The sequence below is a fragment of the Cynoglossus semilaevis genome, chromosome Z (assembly GCF_000523025.1).
Source record: "Cynoglossus semilaevis isolate Cse_v1.0 chromosome Z, Cse_v1.0, whole genome shotgun sequence".
NCBI classification, from domain to species: domain Eukaryota; kingdom Metazoa; phylum Chordata; class Actinopteri; order Pleuronectiformes; family Cynoglossidae; genus Cynoglossus; species Cynoglossus semilaevis.
In genome coordinates, this window is record NC_024328.1 from 6,347,352 (window position 1) to 6,353,351 (window position 6,000).

Below are 6,000 nucleotides of genomic sequence, written 5' to 3' on the forward strand. Positions count from 1 at the left end.
AGTCCAGTCAGAAATCACATAGCTGAACTCGTGTATCTTTTCTCCCCCCTGGACGGAGTGAAGAGAAAACTGGCCAAAAGGCTAAAATACCTCCATGAATATGTTCTCTGAACCTGTGGCATCTGTTTGATAACGTCAAAGACTCCACTATTCAAAGTGGATGTCAATTTAAAGGTTTAAAGTCTTTATTTCTGTATGTGGTTGGTTGGAATTAGCATTGTCAAAACTAATACATTAATCGGCTTGTGAAAGTTGAGCTATTAAAACATTCAAATGCATTTAAAGCATGGGCAGAATGACCCGCACTGTTCATTAAATAATGCCCATTTACGCACAATAAACAAAGTGTTGTCGTCGAGGGGCTGTAGACTGCATTGATATTGTTGACTAGACAAAACCTGTCTATTTTATTGTTATTATCTGGACATTTCTCCCCAATAAATCCATCATTTAGATAAATTATTTATCACAATTAATCCCGATTAATCATGATTAATTGGATTAACTGAGACAGCTGACACAGATGGTGTTACTGTACCACATCTACACTGTGATTAATCATATTAATATTCCTTGGGGATCATTTCCCAACATGTTGTCAACAGATATTAGCTGCGGTTTGTTGATTAATTGAAGAATTCCTGACAGAAGGATGAGCGCTGGACTACAGGAGAGTGGTCAGATTGTTGCCAACAGTGCAGAAGGTCACAGGTTGGATTACACATTGTCCCCAATCCCAGGTCAGGTTGTGTCATGAAGGGCAGGCAAAAGTTTATTTCCAGACCTCAGGGCAGGAATTATGCACTGAATCGACTACATCATAAACTCGAAGGGTCAAAAGTGCAGAGCTGCCACTGCAGAATTTTTTTCAAACCTTGTTATTCTGACACAGTTTTCTCATAGTAACGAGATCTGCTTCGCATAAAAAGGGACCTGTTCTTTGTTATAACGTGATAAACTGTCTCATTATATGATGATCCATCTGTTTCTTGTTATGACAACGTGGTTTTCTCGTTAAACTGTGATCTGTTTCTCATAAAAATGTGATAATTTATCTCGTAAAAATGTAAAACTTTTTTTTTAGATTTTAATGATATAAGATATTGTCTTGTGGCCTTGTGTTGCTGTGGTTGCTTGGTTGGGGGGTCACGAGAAAAGTCATCCACTTTGTGACAGAGTGGGTGGACACTAGCTTGTAGCTAGCAGCAGGGAAGCTTTGAAACTAATTGTGGTTTTATTACACAAACAGGGTTAAAGTATTAGCTCTTCTCCAGATTTTTTTTAAAAATTATAATTCTTACTGCATATTTGTTACATTTTAGCTTGAATTCAATCTTTTTTATCTCCTGTAGCTACCATTATCTCTGTTCGTGCTGTATCTGCTACAGTTGGCTACGGCTGTTGTAGCCGTTACAGTTGGCTGAGTGTTTCATTGTATTTCTACTTTTGGTTGGAACATTTTCATTATTTAATAAAACTACAAATGTCAAACAGCAGACATACTGTTGCTGAAGATTTACAGTTTTACAGGAAAACAGAGCACTATATTGTCGTCGCAGCCAGCAGTAGATGCTAATTTATTGCTTGAATGTTGGCTTATTTGCTTCTTTCTCTCTCTAGCAACAGAAAGAAGCCAAGGAAATGTGGAGAGCTAAGTAAAAAGGAAAAAAAAAAAAAAAAAACCTCAAACAGCATGTTTTCATTTTAGCCGTGGAGTAGGAGTGGGTTTGCCACAAGCATGCATCAGGCCAGTTAAGAGGTTAGGCCTGGCAAGTCATTACTGTCAGAGCTAATGTAGAGAGATGAGGAGAGGGTCCTGGGAGGTAAACGCTCACTAATGAATGAACACACTACTAACTTCAACAATTACACGGCCATGTAAATGTAAGAATAACACGCTGACACAAGTGCACGGCCACTGAACCTCTTTAATAGCTTGAAAACTATGGTAACGTCTGTACAGATACTTAAGGCGCAGACTTTCTATGGGATAGAAAAAACATATAGAAGAAAAAAAAAACAAGTTAAATTAATTTTCAGGCATTGCTGCGTTTTAAGAATTTAGGAGCATAAAAGTACCTCCTAGGGCCTAATTGTGGAGGAGTGATTAGTGCTTTTGCCTTACAGCAAGTAGATTGCTAGTTTGGCACCTGGTCATACTATATGGCAGTGGTCGCCGACTATATTTGTCACTATCGGGTTCACACGATATTTTCTCTTTGATCCTCACCATTTTGGAATCCGGTTGCGAGACAGGTGGGACACTTTGATGGGCCGGATTCAGTTGATGATCACTTCTGTATGGAGTTTGCTGTTTTGTGTTGCAAAGGTTTTCTTTGGGTTTTGGTTTCCTCCCACAGTTCATTAAATGCTATGAGGTTGGTCGTTGACCTTCAATTCACCATAGGTATGAGGATGAGTGTGAGTGGTTTCTCTCTGTACATGTCACTGTGATAGACAGCCGAAATGCAGCACTATCACTTTTTCTAGTCATATTATATACAATGTTAAAACCATTTCAATTATAACGTGAAATATTTCAAAATCCTTGTCAAATCAAGGAAAAAACTTTAACCTTGTTTCATTTCTTTACATATTTTTTCACATAAAAAATATTAAAAATAAATACGGACTGTTGTCTGTCTGCTGTACATGTCTTTATTTTTGGTAAAATATTTTCATATTTACATTTATTTGTTGTCTCCACATGTGGGACTCATTATGTACTTATACAGCACTAAAAACCAATGGGCCCCAACTTCAAATAAAACAACTATACCAGAACATCCACTGACTGTCCAACAGTCACATGAGGTCACCGGTTACACAAGTGATCGTTTAGCCCACGGCTTTAAATGTTTTTCTGTTTAACATGATTGGGGTTCGGTCTGTCGGTCGGACAAAAGCACATGGTCACGCTTCAAAATGAAAAAGAAATTCTCAGCTTTAAAGCCAAATAAGATTTTTTATAAACTGACAACGCAAACAAGATAATTTATATCAGTGATTTTGTTTTTTTTATCAACAAAGAGTTAACTTTTTAAGATTTGTTTTTTGCTCATGGGCTTTCTGAGCATGAAAAAAAAATCGTAATAATTAGGTTGATTACAACACTGCTTATTGTATTGTATTGCAGTGTGAAAACACATATTAGCACAAGGGTGTTTCATCAAGTTCTAATTAAAACCCTGGCTCTTTGTTGGTGTTTTTCAACATTGAATCAATAAATAAGACATTGTTTGAATAAAAAATAGGGAAAAGTTCCAATTTTGACATGACATGATTTTATTCAAAGATAATATGCATACTTGGAACAAAAGTGGACTAACATCACATAAAGAAAATTATTATGAAAGAAAATGTGCGTTCTGTTTTGCACCATGTTGTTCAAAGGTCGACACAGACTGTATATAATTTCTACTTAATTACACAAACAATAGATGTACAAGGATGTACATAGTGTTTACCGTGCCCCACTGGCTTTACCGGGTCTTTACTGAGGAACACCTCTCCTAGTGTCTGTCCAGCACATTAAGCTGCTGCATCATGAGCCCATGAAAACGACAACACCATTATACTTGACTGTATTGCAGAGGGATTAATTCCAGGCTTGTGTTTAATGTTTCGCACCAAGATAGAGACCTACATTCAGTGCAAGGACATTATTTAATCAGGTCCAAGCATAAGTTTTTTTTTCTTCTAAATATCTACACAGAATTCCAATGTAACTTCACCAGACAATGTTGACATGTAGGACTGGGGAGGTGAGCTTCCTCCGTTCAAACAAACACTATAAACCTAAGTACTTTAATCAGTCCCAGCAGTCGAACCCCTGCTTGTTCAACCTCAGCAGAGAGTGAACTGTACTTATTCGTTCCATTTGCTCTAGGGCAAGACTGTGAGTTAGAGTCTGTGGACCACCAGCACTGACACCCACCTTCTTGGCAACCTCAGCTGTCCGCCAATCAAGGGTGTTTACCACCGCCTGTCTTGTGATGTCATTCCTTCTCCCGATGCCAAACTAATAACCACCAAAGAGCCTGGTATGCGCATTCGTGTGCATGTGTGGTGGATGTGTGTGAGTTCCACATGTCAGGGTAAAAACCATTGTTTCTAATCACTGGGACTGAAGTATAATAAGGCATGCGGTCTGTGCAGGGAAAGGTTTGAGTCATGAATGACTTTGATGGTGTCTTTTTTTTATCTTTCTTTCTTTCTTTCTTTCTTTCTTTCTTTCTTTCTTTCTTTCTTTCTTTCTTTCTTTCTTTCTTTCTTTCTTTCTTTCTTTCTTTCTTTCTTTCTTTCTTTCTTTCTTTCTTTCTTTCTTTCTTTCTTTCTTTCTTTCTTTCTTTCTTTCTTTCTTTCTTTCTTAATCAATTCCTTGCATTTTTGGATCTTCTTTAGACCTGGAAATGGCTTATCAAAGTTAAGAGGATAATCAGGTTGCAGGGGGAATGCTGGAGGGGAGGAATGGGGGGATCTTTCCATGTGACAGTGAGTGTGTCTGGACACAGATAAAAGTATAACAAAGAAGTAGTGTCATCAAACATAGTTTGTATCTCATCTTACAAAAAACGTTCATGATTAGTTTTGTATCTTCATTCTCCTGATGAGATTAACCTGCTCAAATATGGCGTGTTAATCTAATTACTGTAGTTCAAAGGTAAAGAGGCCATGAAGGTCAAAACTGCTTTTCAATAAAGGACTTGGAAATCTGACCTATATTCAATTAAAGACTGACATCTGAAGTTCTATCTCGTAAGTATGTATTAAAGAATCTTGAGCTTCCTTTTAGGTTGTTAGTTTCACCTAAGTCCAGTTGTGAAAAAAGTTCAATTCACTAGTCTTCAGAATACATGTAGAGATCAAGGTGTTTGAGTTTCAAATATTTTGTTTTGTGTACTGAAATGTGACACTTTAACTTCAACCTTCACCTAATAGGTTTTTTGTTTTAAGGACAACTAATAAACTAACACTTACAGGAATTTTTTTAAACCAAGCTGTAGCAGCTAAACCACTCCCCACTCACAGCCAAGAAGATTAACAGTAAATCCTTTGTTGCTGATGCTAACATTGCTAGCAACACATGGAAACTCGAATGAAAACAAATCAGTGAAGTCTATTCCTTTACTTCTTGGTTCTTGCTGATTCTTGGAATAACAGGGAATTTGAACACAGCACAGCTCTCCATACTGTTAAAATGACTATAGTATAAAGGCTGAAGGAGGAGCCACAGACTGCAGAGCTCTTGTGTGGACAAACTCTTACTATATTGAGTGCTGAAAGCAAGGCCAGTGAGATCAAATAGTATCATTTAAAAAATTAAAAACTATTTTACATTGTATATATTTTAGATTTGCCCTTCAAAATCAACAGTATCGCAAAACTACCGACCACTGTTTGAATTACAACAAGTAGATAATACAATAAAGTGGTAGGTGAAGTCCAACTGCATGGCAATAATGCAGACTCAATGATGGGTTTTGACTTTATATTATCAGAGAATGTGATGCAGTGTCAAAGAATCAAGTTTAAATACAGTTAATAGGAGGAAATAATCCAGAAATATAAATCTGTGATGAGGCGCTGAAAGGGATGAACAGGAAGGGGGGGGGGGGGCTCTGTGTGTTTCATCCATCACCTGTTTGGATTGGAACCCACTTTCATATGGGGAACATTTGCTGATTAATATTCAGTGCAGGGTGGTAGGCGCAGCTTTTCTTCTGAGAGTCTAAGATTAACGGATATCTCCAGACAGACAGAAAAATCCTGGTAAAAATCATCAATTACTACAAATGTACAGTAGCTGGTCCTGCTAATCTTGTTAGCAGCTCACTGTACTGTACATTAGCTGTTGTTCCAGCTCACTGATTAAACGCCTGATCAGGTTAATGAGTCCTACCTTTAGTACTGTAGTTGTTGGTCAGGGAGATTCACAAAAAATTGAAGAACCTGAAGTGTCAGCAAAGTGGTGTTTACATTGACAGACACGGTCAGCAT